Below are 17,023 nucleotides of genomic sequence, written 5' to 3' on the forward strand. Positions count from 1 at the left end.
AAGAAGACATGTTGTCAACCTCTAGATCCCTTACATGCCTGCACTTTTCGGCTTGCTGCTGCTGCAATCCACGCGTTTTAGATCTGCATAACTCCACCTCTTTAAACACAGCACCTTCACCCCCTGCTGTTCCCACCCGCCTCAACACCGTTGGAAGGGAGGAGAACCAATTAAGGCGGGGGGTGGGGTGGAACGAGCAGCTGTCTACCCTTAGCAGGAGGGCTCCTGATTACATACCTCTCCTGCTGCTGCTGCTGCTGGCTGTCCAGCAGCAGACTGAAGGTGGCTGCTGCTGTGCACAGGTATATAAAGGCTCAGAGCCTATTATGACACGCGCAGCCAGCGTTCCATTGCCACATTCCATCTACTGCAGGCAGGATACCTGGCTGGCTGAATGTCGCTGAGAAGCTCACAGAGACCGCCATAAGCAACAGTTTAACAGAATGCCACAGACTAATCAACCAAACTTTTTGGGTTGGGTTCTCTTTTATAGTCTGCAGGCATTAAATGAAAGAAGTCAGTGTTCCAGCAGAAGGAGACAACGTTTCAGAAAAGGCATTGTAGCAAACCAAAAAAGAAATTTTAAGCGCAGCAGTGTAACCAGCGCACATACCTGTTAGCTCGGGTGAGTTTAAAAGGCTGCTGTTGATAACAAGGGCATTTGCTAAATAGATGGTGTGTGTGCAACAATATACTGAAAGGTCAATTATATTGTGCAGCTTATCTCACCACCTGTAGTTATTTAGGTGAAAGCTCCAAAATGCTTGCCTAATATGTCTGTTTATCCAAAAGGAAGTAGAAAGGGAGAGCTAGAAAGATAGCATTGCATCACATTACATGGCAATGCAATGCACAGTTGCTGAAGTTGAACCAAAATGAGCTTGTAATCTGGCTTCTGCAACTTTGAACATGAAAAATCCAATGAGGAGAAGAAAAGCAGAGCCAAAGAGTCCATCCCAAAATCCGACAAACAAGCAAAATGAACAAAAAACATTGAATTCAATTCTTTCTGATTTTAGAAACTGCATTAAAGAAGGGGTGCACCGGTCCTGGAGATACTGCAATACCAGGTCAATGCGTGGAGTGGACAGAGCAAGCTCTTTTTCCATCTCCCTGTTCTAAAAATCCATTTAATATATGGTCCCCAGATAGGGGACGTATCAGATATTAAACTGATAAGAACAGATACTACACTTGATCTTAGCCAAAAGGCCGAGAAGCGATAACCAGAATTGGTTTCAAACTACGGAGCCACCCAAGGATCCTAAAAAGTCCATTTGTGGAGATGAGCTCCTGGACTCCCGTTAAGAAGACATGTTGTCAACCTCTAGATCCCTTACATGCCTGCACTTTTCGGCTTGCTGCTGCTGCAATCCACGCGTTTTAGATCTGCATAACTCCACCTCTTTAAACACAGCACCTTCACCCCCTGCTGTTCCCACCCGCCTCAACACCGTTGGAAGGGAGGAGAACCAATTAAGGCGGGGGGTGGGGTGGAACGAGCAGCTGTCTACCCTTAGCAGGAGGGCTCCTGATTACATACCTCTCCTGCTGCTGCTGCTGCTGGCTGTCCAGCAGCAGACTGAAGGTGGCTGCTGCTGTGCACAGGTATATAAAGGCTCAGAGCCTATTATGACACGCGCAGCCAGCGTTCCATTGCCACATTCCATCTACTGCAGGCAGGATACCTGGCTGGCTGAATGTCGCTGAGAAGCTCACAGAGACCGCCATAAGCAACAGTTTAACAGAATGCCACAGACTAATCAACCAAACTTTTTGGGTTGGGTTCTCTTTTATAGTCTGAAGGCATTAAATGAAAGAAGTCAGTGTTCCAGCAGAAGGAGACAACGTTTCAGAAAAGGCATTGTAGCAAACCAAAAAAGAAATTTTAAGCGCAGCAGTGTAACCAGCGCACATACCTGTTAGCTCGGGTGAGTTTAAAAGGCTGCTGTTGATAACAAGGGCATTTGCTAAATAGATGGTGTGTGTGCAACAATATACTGAAAGGTCAATTATATTGTGCAGCTTATCTCACCACCTGTAGTTATTTAGGTGAAAGCTCCAAAATGCTTGCCTAATATGTCTGTTTATCCAAAAGGAAGTAGAAAGGGAGAGCTAGAAAGATAGCATTGCATCACATTACATGGCAATGCAATGCACAGTTGCTGAAGTTGAACCAAAATGAGCTTGTAATCTGGCTTCTGCAACTTTGAACATGAAAAATCCAATGAGGAGAAGAAAAGCAGAGCCAAAGAGTCCATCCCAAAATCCGACAAACAAGCAAAATGAACAAAAAACATTGAATTCAATTCTTTCTGATTTTAGAAACTGCATTAAAGAAGGGGTGCACCGGTCCTGGAGATACTGCAATACCAGGTCAATGCGTGGAGTGGACAGAGCAAGCTCTTTTTCCATCTCCCTGTTCTAAAAATCCATTTAATATATGGTCCCCAGATAGGGGACGTATCAGATATTAAACTGATAAGAACAGATACTACACTTGATCTTAGCCAAAAGGCCGAGAAGCGATAACCAGAATTGGTTTCAAACTACGGAGCCACCCAAGGATCCTAAAAAGTCCATTTGTGGAGATGAGCTCCTGGACTCCCGTTAAGAAGACATGTTGTCAACCTCTAGATCCCTTACATGCCTGCACTTTTCGGCTTGCTGCTGCTGCAATCCACGCGTTTTAGATCTGCATAACTCCACCTCTTTAAACACAGCACCTTCACCCCCTGCTGTTCCCACCCGCCTCAACACCGTTGGAAGGGAGGAGAACCAATTAAGGCGGGGGGTGGGGTGGAACGAGCAGCTGTCTACCCTTAGCAGGAGGGCTCCTGATTACATACCTCTCCTGCTGCTGCTGCTGCTGGCTGTCCAGCAGCAGACTGAAGGTGGCTGCTGCTGTGCACAGGTATATAAAGGCTCAGAGCCTATTATGACACGCGCAGCCAGCGTTCCATTGCCACATTCCATCTACTGCAGGCAGGATACCTGGCTGGCTGAATGTCGCTGAGAAGCTCACAGAGACCGCCATAAGCAACAGTTTAACAGAATGCCACAGACTAATCAACCAAACTTTTTGGGTTGGGTTCTCTTTTATAGTCTGCAGGCATTAAATGAAAGAAGTCAGTGTTCCAGCAGAAGGAGACAACGTTTCAGAAAAGGCATTGTAGCAAACCAAAAAAGAAATTTTAAGCGCAGCAGTGTAACCAGCGCACATACCTGTTAGCTCGGGTGAGTTTAAAAGGCTGCTGTTGATAACAAGGGCATTTGCTAAATAGATGGTGTGTGTGCAACAATATACTGAAAGGTCAATTATATTGTGCAGCTTATCTCACCACCTGTAGTTATTTAGGTGAAAGCTCCAAAATGCTTGCCTAATATGTCTGTTTATCCAAAAGGAAGTAGAAAGGGAGAGCTAGAAAGATAGCATTGCATCACATTACATGGCAATGCAATGCACAGTTGCTGAAGTTGAACCAAAATGAGCTTGTAATCTGGCTTCTGCAACTTTGAACATGAAAAATCCAATGAGGAGAAGAAAAGCAGAGCCAAAGAGTCCATCCCAAAATCCGACAAACAAGCAAAATGAACAAAAAACATTGAATTCAATTCTTTCTGATTTTAGAAACTGCATTAAAGAAGGGGTGCACCGGTCCTGGAGATACTGCAATACCAGGTCAATGCGTGGAGTGGACAGAGCAAGCTCTTTTTCCATCTCCCTGTTCTAAAAATCCATTTAATATATGGTCCCCAGATAGGGGACGTATCAGATATTAAACTGATAAGAACAGATACTACACTTGATCTTAGCCAAAAGGCCGAGAAGCGATAACCAGAATTGGTTTCAAACTACGGAGCCACCCAAGGATCCTAAAAAGTCCATTTGTGGAGATGAGCTCCTGGACTCCCGTTAAGAAGACATGTTGTCAACCTCTAGATCCCTTACATGCCTGCACTTTTCGGCTTGCTGCTGCTGCAATCCACGCGTTTTAGATCTGCATAACTCCACCTCTTTAAACACAGCACCTTCACCCCCTGCTGTTCCCACCCGCCTCAACACCGTTGGAAGGGAGGAGAACCAATTAAGGCGGGGGGTGGGGTGGAACGAGCAGCTGTCTACCCTTAGCAGGAGGGCTCCTGATTACATACCTCTCCTGCTGCTGCTGCTGCTGGCTGTCCAGCAGCAGACTGAAGGTGGCTGCTGCTGTGCACAGGTATATAAAGGCTCAGAGCCTATTATGACACGCGCAGCCAGCGTTCCATTGCCACATTCCATCTACTGCAGGCAGGATACCTGGCTGGCTGAATGTCGCTGAGAAGCTCACAGAGACCGCCATAAGCAACAGTTTAACAGAATGCCACAGACTAATCAACCAAACTTTTTGGGTTGGGTTCTCTTTTATAGTCTGCAGGCATTAAATGAAAGAAGTCAGTGTTCCAGCAGAAGGAGACAACGTTTCAGAAAAGGAATTGTAGCAAACCAAAAAAGAAATTTTAAGCGCAGCAGTGTAACCAGCGCACATACCTGTTAGCTCGGGTGAGTTTAAAAGGCTGCTGTTGATAACAAGGGCATTTGCTAAATAGATGGTGTGTGTGCAACAATATACTGAAAGGTCAATTATATTGTGCAGCTTATCTCACCACCTGTAGTTATTTAGGTGAAAGCTCCAAAATGCTTGCCTAATATGTCTGTTTATCCAAAAGGAAGTAGAAAGGGAGAGCTAGAAAGATAGCATTGCATCACATTACATGGCAATGCAATGCACAGTTGCTGAAGTTGAACCAAAATGAGCTTGTAATCTGGCTTCTGCAACTTTGAACATGAAAAATCCAATGAGGAGAAGAAAAGCAGAGCCAAAGAGTCCATCCCAAAATCCGACAAACAAGCAAAATGAACAAAAAACATTGAATTCAATTCTTTCTGATTTTAGAAACTGCATTAAAGAAGGGGTGCACCGGTCCTGGAGATACTGCAATACCAGGTCAATGCGTGGAGTGGACAGAGCAAGCTCTTTTTCCATCTCCCTGTTCTAAAAATCCATTTAATATATGGTCCCCAGATAGGGGACGTATCAGATATTAAACTGATAAGAACAGATACTACACTTGATCTTAGCCAAAAGGCCGAGAAGCGATAACCAGAATTGGTTTCAAACTACGGAGCCACCCAAGGATCCTAAAAAGTCCATTTGTGGAGATGAGCTCCTGGACTCCCGTTAAGAAGACATGTTGTCAACCTCTAGATCCCTTACATGCCTGCACTTTTCGGCTTGCTGCTGCTGCAATCCACGCGTTTTAGATCTGCATAACTCCACCTCTTTAAACACAGCACCTTCACCCCCTGCTGTTCCCACCCGCCTCAACACCGTTGGAAGGGAGGAGAACCAATTAAGGCGGGGGGTGGGGTGGAACGAGCAGCTGTCTACCCTTAGCAGGAGGGCTCCTGATTACATACCTCTCCTGCTGCTGCTGCTGCTGGCTGTCCAGCAGCAGACTGAAGGTGGCTGCTGCTGTGCACAGGTATATAAAGGCTCAGAGCCTATTATGACACGCGCAGCCAGCGTTCCATTGCCACATTCCATCTACTGCAGGCAGGATACCTGGCTGGCTGAATGTCGCTGAGAAGCTCACAGAGACCGCCATAAGCAACAGTTTAACAGAATGCCACAGACTAATCAACCAAACTTTTTGGGTTGGGTTCTCTTTTATAGTCTGCAGGCATTAAATGAAAGAAGTCAGTGTTCCAGCAGAAGGAGACAACGTTTCAGAAAAGGCATTGTAGCAAACCAAAAAAGAAATTTTAAGCGCAGCAGTGTAACCAGCGCACATACCTGTTAGCTCGGGTGAGTTTAAAAGGCTGCTGTTGATAACAAGGGCATTTGCTAAATAGATGGTGTGTGTGCAACAATATACTGAAAGGTCAATTATATTGTGCAGCTTATCTCACCACCTGTAGTTATTTAGGTGAAAGCTCCAAAATGCTTGCCTAATATGTCTGTTTATCCAAAAGGAAGTAGAAAGGGAGAGCTAGAAAGATAGCATTGCATCACATTACATGGCAATGCAATGCACAGTTGCTGAAGTTGAACCAAAATGAGCTTGTAATCTGGCTTCTGCAACTTTGAACATGAAAAATCCAATGAGGAGAAGAAAAGCAGAGCCAAAGAGTCCATCCCAAAATCCGACAAACAAGCAAAATGAACAAAAAACATTGAATTCAATTCTTTCTGATTTTAGAAACTGCATTAAAGAAGGGGTGCACCGGTCCTGGAGATACTGCAATACCAGGTCAATGCGTGGAGTGGACAGAGCAAGCTCTTTTTCCATCTCCCTGTTCTAAAAATCCATTTAATATATGGTCCCCAGATAGGGGACGTATCAGATATTAAACTGATAAGAACAGATACTACACTTGATCTTAGCCAAAAGGCCGAGAAGCGATAACCAGAATTGGTTTCAAACTACGGAGCCACCCAAGGATCCTAAAAAGTCCATTTGTGGAGATGAGCTCCTGGACTCCCGTTAAGAAGACATGTTGTCAACCTCTAGATCCCTTACATGCCTGCACTTTTCGGCTTGCTGCTGCTGCAATCCACGCGTTTTAGATCTGCATAACTCCACCTCTTTAAACACAGCACCTTCACCCCCTGCTGTTCCCACCCGCCTCAACACCGTTGGAAGGGAGGAGAACCAATTAAGGCGGGGGGTGGGGTGGAACGAGCAGCTGTCTACCCTTAGCAGGAGGGCTCCTGATTACATACCTCTCCTGCTGCTGCTGCTGCTGGCTGTCCAGCAGCAGACTGAAGGTGGCTGCTGCTGTGCACAGGTATATAAAGGCTCAGAGCCTATTATGACACGCGCAGCCAGCGTTCCATTGCCACATTCCATCTACTGCAGGCAGGATACCTGGCTGGCTGAATGTCGCTGAGAAGCTCACAGAGACCGCCATAAGCAACAGTTTAACAGAATGCCACAGACTAATCAACCAAACTTTTTGGGTTGGGTTCTCTTTTATAGTCTGCAGGCATTAAATGAAAGAAGTCAGTGTTCCAGCAGAAGGAGACAACGTTTCAGAAAAGGCATTGTAGCAAACCAAAAAAGAAATTTTAAGCGCAGCAGTGTAACCAGCGCACATACCTGTTAGCTCGGGTGAGTTTAAAAGGCTGCTGTTGATAACAAGGGCATTTGCTAAATAGATGGTGTGTGTGCAACAATATACTGAAAGGTCAATTATATTGTGCAGCTTATCTCACCACCTGTAGTTATTTAGGTGAAAGCTCCAAAATGCTTGCCTAATATGTCTGTTTATCCAAAAGGAAGTAGAAAGGGAGAGCTAGAAAGATAGCATTGCATCACATTACATGGCAATGCAATGCACAGTTGCTGAAGTTGAACCAAAATGAGCTTGTAATCTGGCTTCTGCAACTTTGAACATGAAAAATCCAATGAGGAGAAGAAAAGCAGAGCCAAAGAGTCCATCCCAAAATCCGACAAACAAGCAAAATGAACAAAAAACATTGAATTCAATTCTTTCTGATTTTAGAAACTGCATTAAAGAAGGGGTGCACCGGTCCTGGAGATACTGCAATACCAGGTCAATGCGTGGAGTGGACAGAGCAAGCTCTTTTTCCATCTCCCTGTTCTAAAAATCCATTTAATATATGGTCCCCAGATAGGGGACGTATCAGATATTAAACTGATAAGAACAGATACTACACTTGATCTTAGCCAAAAGGCCGAGAAGCGATAACCAGAATTGGTTTCAAACTACGGAGCCACCCAAGGATCCTAAAAAGTCCATTTGTGGAGATGAGCTCCTGGACTCCCGTTAAGAAGACATGTTGTCAACCTCTAGATCCCTTACATGCCTGCACTTTTCGGCTTGCTGCTGCTGCAATCCACGCGTTTTAGATCTGCATAACTCCACCTCTTTAAACACAGCACCTTCACCCCCTGCTGTTCCCACCCGCCTCAACACCGTTGGAAGGGAGGAGAACCAATTAAGGCGGGGGGTGGGGTGGAACGAGCAGCTGTCTACCCTTAGCAGGAGGGCTCCTGATTACATACCTCTCCTGCTGCTGCTGCTGCTGGCTGTCCAGCAGCAGACTGAAGGTGGCTGCTGCTGTGCACAGGTATATAAAGGCTCAGAGCCTATTATGACACGCGCAGCCAGCGTTCCATTGCCACATTCCATCTACTGCAGGCAGGATACCTGGCTGGCTGAATGTCGCTGAGAAGCTCACAGAGACCGCCATAAGCAACAGTTTAACAGAATGCCACAGACTAATCAACCAAACTTTTTGGGTTGGGTTCTCTTTTATAGTCTGCAGGCATTAAATGAAAGAAGTCAGTGTTCCAGCAGAAGGAGACAACGTTTCAGAAAAGGCATTGTAGCAAACCAAAAAAGAAATTTTAAGCGCAGCAGTGTAACCAGCGCACATACCTGTTAGCTCGGGTGAGTTTAAAAGGCTGCTGTTGATAACAAGGGCATTTGCTAAATAGATGGTGTGTGTGCAACAATATACTGAAAGGTCAATTATATTGTGCAGCTTATCTCACCACCTGTAGTTATTTAGGTGAAAGCTCCAAAATGCTTGCCTAATATGTCTGTTTATCCAAAAGGAAGTAGAAAGGGAGAGCTAGAAAGATAGCATTGCATCACATTACATGGCAATGCAATGCACAGTTGCTGAAGTTGAACCAAAATGAGCTTGTAATCTGGCTTCTGCAACTTTGAACATGAAAAATCCAATGAGGAGAAGAAAAGCAGAGCCAAAGAGTCCATCCCAAAATCCGACAAACAAGCAAAATGAACAAAAAACATTGAATTCAAATCTTTCTGATTTTAGAAACTGCATTAAAGAAGGGGTGCACCGGTCCTGGAGATACTGCAATACCAGGTCAATGCGTGGAGTGGACAGAGCAAGCTCTTTTTCCATCTCCCTGTTCTAAAAATCCATTTAATATATGGTCCCCAGATAGGGGACGTATCAGATATTAAACTGATAAGAACAGATACTACACTTGATCTTAGCCAAAAGGCCGAGAAGCGATAACCAGAATTGGTTTCAAACTACGGAGCCACCCAAGGATCCTAAAAAGTCCATTTGTGGAGATGAGCTCCTGGACTCCCGTTAAGAAGACATGTTGTCAACCTCTAGATCCCTTACATGCCTGCACTTTTCGGCTTGCTGCTGCTGCAATCCACGCGTTTTAGATCTGCATAACTTCTCCTCTTTAAACACAGCACCTTCACCCCCTGCTGTTCCCACCCGCCTCAACACCGTTGGAAGGGAGGAGAACCAATTAAGGCGGGGGGTGGGGTGGAACGAGCAGCTGTCTACCCTTAGCAGGAGGGCTCCTGATTACATACCTCTCCTGCTGCTGCTGCTGCTGGCTGTCCAGCAGCAGACTGAAGGTGGCTGCTGCTGTGCACAGGTATATAAAGGCTCAGAGCCTATTATGACACGCGCAGCCAGCGTTCCATTGCCACATTCCATCTACTGCAGGCAGGATACCTGGCTGGCTGAATGTCGCTGAGAAGCTCACAGAGACCGCCATAAGCAACAGTTTAACAGAATGCCACAGACTAATCAACCAAACTTTTTGGGTTGGGTTCTCTTTTATAGTCTGCAGGCATTAAATGAAAGAAGTCAGTGTTCCAGCAGAAGGAGACAACGTTTCAGAAAAGGCATTGTAGCAAACCAAAAAAGAAATTTTAAGCGCAGCAGTGTAACCAGCGCACATACCTGTTAGCTCGGGTGAGTTTAAAAGGCTGCTGTTGATAACAAGGGCATTTGCTAAATAGATGGTGTGTGTGCAACAATATACTGAAAGGTCAATTATATTGTGCAGCTTATCTCACCACCTGTAGTTATTTAGGTGAAAGCTCCAAAATGCTTGCCTAATATGTCTGTTTATCCAAAAGGAAGTAGAAAGGGAGAGCTAGAAAGATAGCATTGCATCACATTACATGGCAATGCAATGCACAGTTGCTGAAGTTGAACCAAAATGAGCTTGTAATCTGGCTTCTGCAACTTTGAACATGAAAAATCCAATGAGGAGAAGAAAAGCAGAGCCAAAGAGTCCATCCCAAAATCCGACAAACAAGCAAAATGAACAAAAAACATTGAATTCAATTCTTTCTGATTTTAGAAACTGCATTAAAGAAGGGGTGCACCGGTCCTGGAGATACTGCAATACCAGGTCAATGCGTGGAGTGGACAGAGCAAGCTCTTTTTCCATCTCCCTGTTCTAAAAATCCATTTAATATATGGTCCCCAGATAGGGGACGTATCAGATATTAAACTGATAAGAACAGATACTACACTTGATCTTAGCCAAAAGGCCGAGAAGCGATAACCAGAATTGGTTTCAAACTACGGAGCCACCCAAGGATCCTAAAAAGTCCATTTGTGGAGATGAGCTCCTGGACTCCCGTTAAGAAGACATGTTGTCAACCTCTAGATCCCTTACATGCCTGCACTTTTCGGCTTGCTGCTGCTGCAATCCACGCGTTTTAGATCTGCATAACTCCACCTCTTTAAACACAGCACCTTCACCCCCTGCTGTTCCCACCCGCCTCAACACCGTTGGAAGGGAGGAGAACCAATTAAGGCGGGGGGTGGGGTGGAACGAGCAGCTGTCTACCCTTAGCAGGAGGGCTCCTGATTACATACCTCTCCTGCTGCTGCTGCTGGCTGTCCAGCAGCAGACTGAAGGTGGCTGCTGCTGTGCACAGGTATATAAAGGCTCAGAGCCTATTATGACACGCGCAGCCAGCGTTCCATTGCCACATTCCATCTACTGCAGGCAGGATACCTGGCTGGCTGAATGTCGCTGAGAAGCTCACAGAGACCGCCATAAGCAACAGTTTAACAGAATGCCACAGACTAATCAACCAAACTTTTTGGGTTGGGTTCTCTTTTATAGTCTGCAGGCATTAAATGAAAGAAGTCAGTGTTCCAGCAGAAGGAGACAACGTTTCAGAAAAGGCATTGTAGCAAACCAAAAAAGAAATTTTAAGCGCAGCAGTGTAACCAGCGCACATACCTGTTAGCTCGGGTGAGTTTAAAAGGCTGCTGTTGATAACAAGGGCATTTGCTAAATAGATGGTGTGTGTGCAACAATATACTGAAAGGTCAATTATATTGTGCAGCTTATCTCACCACCTGTAGTTATTTAGGTGAAAGCTCCAAAATGCTTGCCTAATATGTCTGTTTATCCAAAAGGAAGTAGAAAGGGAGAGCTAGAAAGATAGCATTGCATCACATTACATGGCAATGCAATGCACAGTTGCTGAAGTTGAACCAAAATGAGCTTGTAATCTGGCTTCTGCAACTTTGAACATGAAAAATCCAATGAGGAGAAGAAAAGCAGAGCCAAAGAGTCCATCCCAAAATCCGACAAACAAGCAAAATGAACAAAAAGCATTGAATTCAATTTTTTCTGATTTTAGAAACTGCATTAAAGAAGGGGTGCACCGGTCCTGGAGATACTGCAATACCAGGTCAATGCGTGGAGTGGACAGAGCAAGCTCTTTTTCCATCTCCCTGTTCTAAAAATCCATTTAATATATGGTCCCCAGATAGGGGACGTATCAGATATTAAACTGATAAGAACAGATACTACACTTGATCTTAGCCAAAAGGCCGAGAAGCGATAACCAGAATTGGTTTCAAACTACGGAGCCACCCAAGGATCCTAAAAAGTCCATTTGTGGAGATGAGCTCCTGGACTCCCGTTAAGAAGACATGTTGTCAACCTCTAGATCCCTTACATGCCTGCACTTTTCGGCTTGCTGCTGCTGCAATCCACGCGTTTTAGATCTGCATAACTCCACCTCTTTAAACACAGCACCTTCACCCCCTGCTGTTCCCACCCGCCTCAACACCGTTGGAAGGGAGGAGAACCAATTAAGGCGGGGGGTGGGGTGGAACGAGCAGCTGTCTACCCTTAGCAGGAGGGCTCCTGATTACATACCTCTCCTGCTGCTGCTGCTGCTGGCTGTCCAGCAGCAGACTGAAGGTGGCTGCTGCTGTGCACAGGTATATAAAGGCTCAGAGCCTATTATGACACGCGCAGCCAGCGTTCCATTGCCACATTCCATCTACTGCAGGCAGGATACCTGGCTGGCTGAATGTCGCTGAGAAGCTCACAGAGACCGCCATAAGCAACAGTTTAACAGAATGCCACAGACTAATCAACCAAACTTTTTGGGTTGGGTTCTCTTTTATAGTCTGCAGGCATTAAATGAAAGAAGTCAGTGTTCCAGCAGAAGGAGACAACGTTTCAGAAAAGGCATTGTAGCAAACCAAAAAAGAAATTTTAAGCGCAGCAGTGTAACCAGCGCACATACCTGTTAGCTCGGGTGAGTTTAAAAGGCTGCTGTTGATAACAAGGGCATTTGCTAAATAGATGGTGTGTGTGCAACAATATACTGAAAGGTCAATTATATTGTGCAGCTTATCTCACCACCTGTAGTTATTTAGGTGAAAGCTCCAAAATGCTTGCCTAATATGTCTGTTTATCCAAAAGGAAGTAGAAAGGGAGAGCTAGAAAGATAGCATTGCATCACATTACATGGCAATGCAATGCACAGTTGCTGAAGTTGAACCAAAATGAGCTTGTAATCTGGCTTCTGCAACTTTGAACATGAAAAATCCAATGAGGAGAAGAAAAGCAGAGCCAAAGAGTCCATCCCAAAATCCGACAAACAAGCAAAATGAACAAAAAACATTGAATTCAATTCTTTCTGATTTTAGAAACTGCATTAAAGAAGGGGTGCACCGGTCCTGGAGATACTGCAATACCAGATCAATGCGTGGAGTGGACAGAGCAAGCTCTTTTTCCATCTCCCTGTTCTAAAAATCCATTTAATATATGGTCCCCAGATAGGGGACGTATCAGATATTAAACTGATAAGAACAGATACTACACTTGATCTTAGCCAAAAGGCCGAGAAGCGATAACCAGAATTGGTTTCAAACTACGGAGCCACCCAAGGATCCTAAAAAGTCCATTTGTGGAGATGAGCTCCTGGACTCCCGTTAAGAAGACATGTTGTCAACCTCTAGATCCCTTACATGCCTGCACTTTTCGGCTTGCTGCTGCTGCAATCCACGCGTTTTAGATCTGCATAACTTCTCCTCTTTAAACACAGCACCTTCACCCCCTGCTGTTCCCACCCGCCTCAACACCGTTGGAAGGGAGGAGAACCAATTAAGGCGGGGGGTGGGGTGGAACGAGCAGCTGTCTACCCTTAGCAGGAGGGCTCCTGATTACATACCTCTCCTGCTGCTGCTGCTGCTGGCTGTCCAGCAGCAGACTGAAGGTGGCTGCTGCTGTGCACAGGTATATAAAGGCTCAGAGCCTATTATGACACGCGCAGCCAGCGTTCCATTGCCACATTCCATCTACTGCAGGCAGGATACCTGGCTGGCTGAATGTCGCTGAGAAGCTCACAGAGACCGCCATAAGCAACAGTTTAACAGAATGCCACAGACTAATCAACCAAACTTTTTGGGTTGGGTTCTCTTTTATAGTCTGCAGGCATTAAATGAAAGAAGTCAGTGTTCCAGCAGAAGGAGACAACGTTTCAGAAAAGGCATTGTAGCAAACCAAAAAAGAAATTTTAAGCGCAGCAGTGTAACCAGCGCACATACCTGTTAGCTCGGGTGAGTTTAAAAGGCTGCTGTTGATAACAAGGGCATTTGCTAAATAGATGGTGTGTGTGCAACAATATACTGAAAGGTCAATTATATTGTGCAGCTTATCTCACCACCTGTAGTTATTTAGGTGAAAGCTCCAAAATGCTTGCCTAATATGTCTGTTTATCCAAAAGGAAGTAGAAAGGGAGAGCTAGAAAGATAGCATTGCATCACATTACATGGCAATGCAATGCACAGTTGCTGAAGTTGAACCAAAATGAGCTTGTAATCTGGCTTCTGCAACTTTGAACATGAAAAATCCAATGAGGAGAAGAAAAGCAGAGCCAAAGAGTCCATCCCAAAATCCGACAAACAAGCAAAATGAACAAAAAACATTGAATTCAATTCTTTCTGATTTTAGAAACTGCATTAAAGAAGGGGTGCACCGGTCCTGGAGATACTGCAATACCAGGTCAATGCGTGGAGTGGACAGAGCAAGCTCTTTTTCCATCTCCCTGTTCTAAAAATCCATTTAATATATGGTCCCCAGATAGGGGACGTATCAGATATTAAACTGATAAGAACAGATACTACACTTGATCTTAGCCAAAAGGCCGAGAAGCGATAACCAGAATTGGTTTCAAACTACGGAGCCACCCAAGGATCCTAAAAAGTCCATTTGTGGAGATGAGCTCCTGGACTCCCGTTAAGAAGACATGTTGTCAACCTCTAGATCCCTTACATGCCTGCACTTTTCGGCTTGCTGCTGCTGCAATCCACGCGTTTTAGATCTGCATAACTTCTCCTCTTTAAACACAGCACCTTCACCCCCTGCTGTTCCCACCCGCCTCAACACCGTTGGAAGGGAGGAGAACCAATTAAGGCGGGGGGTGGGGTGGAACGAGCAGCTGTCTACCCTTAGCAGGAGGGCTCCTGATTACATACCTCTCCTGCTGCTGCTGCTGCTGGCTGTCCAGCAGCAGACTGAAGGTGGCTGCTGCTGTGCACAGGTATATAAAGGCTCAGAGCCTATTATGACACGCGCAGCCAGCGTTCCATTGCCACATTCCATCTACTGCAGGCAGGATACCTGGCTGGCTGAATGTCGCTGAGAAGCTCACAGAGACCGCCATAAGCAACAGTTTAACAGAATGCCACAGACTAATCAACCAAACTTTTTGGGTTGGGTTCTCTTTTATAGTCTGCAGGCATTAAATGAAAGAAGTCAGTGTTCCAGCAGAAGGAGACAACGTTTCAGAAAAGGCATTGTAGCAAACCAAAAAAGAAATTTTAAGCGCAGCAGTGTAACCAGCGCACATACCTGTTAGCTCGGGTGAGTTTAAAAGGCTGCTGTTGATAACAAGGGCATTTGCTAAATAGATGGTGTGTGTGCAACAATATACTGAAAGGTCAATTATATTGTGCAGCTTATCTCACCACCTGTAGTTATTTAGGTGAAAGCTCCAAAATGCTTGCCTAATATGTCTGTTTATCCAAAAGGAAGTAGAAAGGGAGAGCTAGAAAGATAGCATTGCATCACATTACATGGCAATGCAATGCACAGTTGCTGAAGTTGAACCAAAATGAGCTTGTAATCTGGCTTCTGCAACTTTGAACATGAAAAATCCAATGAGGAGAAGAAAAGCAGAGCCAAAGAGTCCATCCCAAAATCCGACAAACAAGCAAAATGAACAAAAAACATTGAATTCAATTCTTTCTGATTTTAGAAACTGCATTAAAGAAGGGGTGCACCGGTCCTGGAGATACTGCAATACCAGGTCAATGCGTGGAGTGGACAGAGCAAGCTCTTTTTCCATCTCCCTGTTCTAAAAATCCATTTAATATATGGTCCCCAGATAGGGGACGTATCAGATATTAAACTGATAAGAACAGATACTACACTTGATCTTAGCCAAAAGGCCGAGAAGCGATAACCAGAATTGGTTTCAAACTACGGAGCCACCCAAGGATCCTAAAAAGTCCATTTGTGGAGATGAGCTCCTGGACTCCCGTTAAGAAGACATGTTGTCAACCTCTAGATCCCTTACATGCCTGCACTTTTCGGCTTGCTGCTGCTGCAATCCACGCGTTTTAGATCTGCATAACTCCACCTCTTTAAACACAGCACCTTCACCCCCTGCTGTTCCCACCCGCCTCAACACCGTTGGAAGGGAGGAGAACCAATTAAGGCGGGGGGTGGGGTGGAACGAGCAGCTGTCTACCCTTAGCAGGAGGGCTCCTGATTACATACCTCTCCTGCTGCTGCTGCTGCTGGCTGTCCAGCAGCAGACTGAAGGTGGCTGCTGCTGTGCACAGGTATATAAAGGCTCAGAGCCTATTATGACACGCGCAGCCAGCGTTCCATTGCCACATTCCATCTACTGCAGGCAGGATACCTGGCTGGCTGAATGTCGCTGAGAAGCTCACAGAGACCGCCATAAGCAACAGTTTAACAGAATGCCACAGACTAATCAACCAAACTTTTTGGGTTGGGTTCTCTTTTATAGTCTGCAGGCATTAAATGAAAGAAGTCAGTGTTCCAGCAGAAGGAGACAACGTTTCAGAAAAGGCATTGTAGCAAACCAAAAAAGAAATTTTAAGCGCAGCAGTGTAACCAGCGCACATACCTGTTAGCTCGGGTGAGTTTAAAAGGCTGCTGTTGATAACAAGGGCATTTGCTAAATAGATGGTGTGTGTGCGCAACAATATACTGAAAGGTCAATTATATTGTGCAGCTTATCTCACCACCTGTAGTTATTTAGGTGAAAGCTCCAAAATGCTTGCCTAATATGTCTGTTTATCCAAAAGGAAGTAGAAAGGGAGAGCTAGAAAGATAGCATTGCATCACATTACATGGCAATGCAATGCACAGTTGCTGAAGTTGAACCAAAATGAGCTTGTAATCTGGCTTCTGCAACTTTGAACATGAAAAATCCAATGAGGAGAAGAAAAGCAGAGCCAAAGAGTCCATCCCAAAATCCGACAAACAAGCAAAATGAACAAAAAACATTGAATTCAATTCTTTCTGATTTTAGAAACTGCATTAAAGAAGGGGTGCACCGGTCCTGGAGATACTGCAATACCAGGTCAATGCGTGGAGTGGACAGAGCAAGCTCTTTTTCCATCTCCCTGTTCTAAAAATCCATTTAATATATGGTCCCCAGATAGGGGACGTATCAGATATTAAACTGATAAGAACAGATACTACACTTGATCTTAGCCAAAAGGCCGAGAAGCGATAACCAGAATTGGTTTCAAACTACGGAGCCACCCAAGCATCCTAAAAAGTCCATTTGTGGAGATGAGCTCCTGGACTCCCGTTAAGAAGACATGTTGTCAACCTCTAGATCCCTTACATGCCTGCACTT

General features: G+C 45.1%; 13 non-coding genes across 13 annotated transcripts; all 13 read right to left on the bottom strand.

The window, feature by feature from the left end:
- Positions 1-1,033: 1,033 nt before the first annotated feature.
- LOC141246943 (U2 spliceosomal RNA) lies at positions 1,034-1,224 on the bottom strand. The gene has a single exon (XR_012310463.1). It is a non-coding gene; the product is annotated as a U2 spliceosomal RNA (small nuclear RNA).
- A 1,115-nt stretch (positions 1,225-2,339) lies between these two features.
- Positions 2,340-2,530, bottom strand: LOC141246945 (U2 spliceosomal RNA). The gene has a single exon (XR_012310465.1). It is a non-coding gene; the product is annotated as a U2 spliceosomal RNA (small nuclear RNA).
- A 1,115-nt stretch (positions 2,531-3,645) lies between these two features.
- On the bottom strand, positions 3,646-3,836 carry LOC141246946 (U2 spliceosomal RNA). The gene has a single exon (XR_012310466.1). It is a non-coding gene; the product is annotated as a U2 spliceosomal RNA (small nuclear RNA).
- A 1,115-nt stretch (positions 3,837-4,951) lies between these two features.
- LOC141246947 (U2 spliceosomal RNA) lies at positions 4,952-5,142 on the bottom strand. Its single transcript, XR_012310467.1, has one exon. It is a non-coding gene; the product is annotated as a U2 spliceosomal RNA (small nuclear RNA).
- A 1,115-nt stretch (positions 5,143-6,257) lies between these two features.
- LOC141246948 (U2 spliceosomal RNA) lies at positions 6,258-6,448 on the bottom strand. The gene has a single exon (XR_012310468.1). It is a non-coding gene; the product is annotated as a U2 spliceosomal RNA (small nuclear RNA).
- A 1,115-nt stretch (positions 6,449-7,563) lies between these two features.
- LOC141246950 (U2 spliceosomal RNA) lies at positions 7,564-7,754 on the bottom strand. Its single transcript, XR_012310469.1, has one exon. It is a non-coding gene; the product is annotated as a U2 spliceosomal RNA (small nuclear RNA).
- A 1,115-nt stretch (positions 7,755-8,869) lies between these two features.
- Positions 8,870-9,060, bottom strand: LOC141246951 (U2 spliceosomal RNA). The gene has a single exon (XR_012310470.1). It is a non-coding gene; the product is annotated as a U2 spliceosomal RNA (small nuclear RNA).
- Positions 9,061-10,175: 1,115 nt separating this feature from the next.
- On the bottom strand, positions 10,176-10,366 carry LOC141246952 (U2 spliceosomal RNA). Its single transcript, XR_012310471.1, has one exon. It is a non-coding gene; the product is annotated as a U2 spliceosomal RNA (small nuclear RNA).
- A 1,112-nt stretch (positions 10,367-11,478) lies between these two features.
- LOC141246953 (U2 spliceosomal RNA) lies at positions 11,479-11,669 on the bottom strand. The gene has a single exon (XR_012310472.1). It is a non-coding gene; the product is annotated as a U2 spliceosomal RNA (small nuclear RNA).
- A 1,115-nt stretch (positions 11,670-12,784) lies between these two features.
- Positions 12,785-12,975, bottom strand: LOC141246908 (U2 spliceosomal RNA). The gene has a single exon (XR_012310438.1). It is a non-coding gene; the product is annotated as a U2 spliceosomal RNA (small nuclear RNA).
- Positions 12,976-14,090: 1,115 nt separating this feature from the next.
- Positions 14,091-14,281, bottom strand: LOC141246954 (U2 spliceosomal RNA). The gene has a single exon (XR_012310473.1). It is a non-coding gene; the product is annotated as a U2 spliceosomal RNA (small nuclear RNA).
- A 1,115-nt stretch (positions 14,282-15,396) lies between these two features.
- On the bottom strand, positions 15,397-15,587 carry LOC141246955 (U2 spliceosomal RNA). Its single transcript, XR_012310474.1, has one exon. It is a non-coding gene; the product is annotated as a U2 spliceosomal RNA (small nuclear RNA).
- Positions 15,588-16,704: 1,117 nt separating this feature from the next.
- LOC141246957 (U2 spliceosomal RNA) lies at positions 16,705-16,895 on the bottom strand. Its single transcript, XR_012310476.1, has one exon. It is a non-coding gene; the product is annotated as a U2 spliceosomal RNA (small nuclear RNA).
- Positions 16,896-17,023: the final 128 nt, after the last annotated feature.

Source organism: Phyllobates terribilis, unplaced genomic scaffold (assembly GCF_046119375.1).
Source record: "Phyllobates terribilis strain yellow unplaced genomic scaffold, ASM4611937v1 Scaffold_2708__1_contigs__length_111604, whole genome shotgun sequence".
Lineage (NCBI taxonomy): Eukaryota > Metazoa > Chordata > Amphibia > Anura > Dendrobatidae > Phyllobates > Phyllobates terribilis.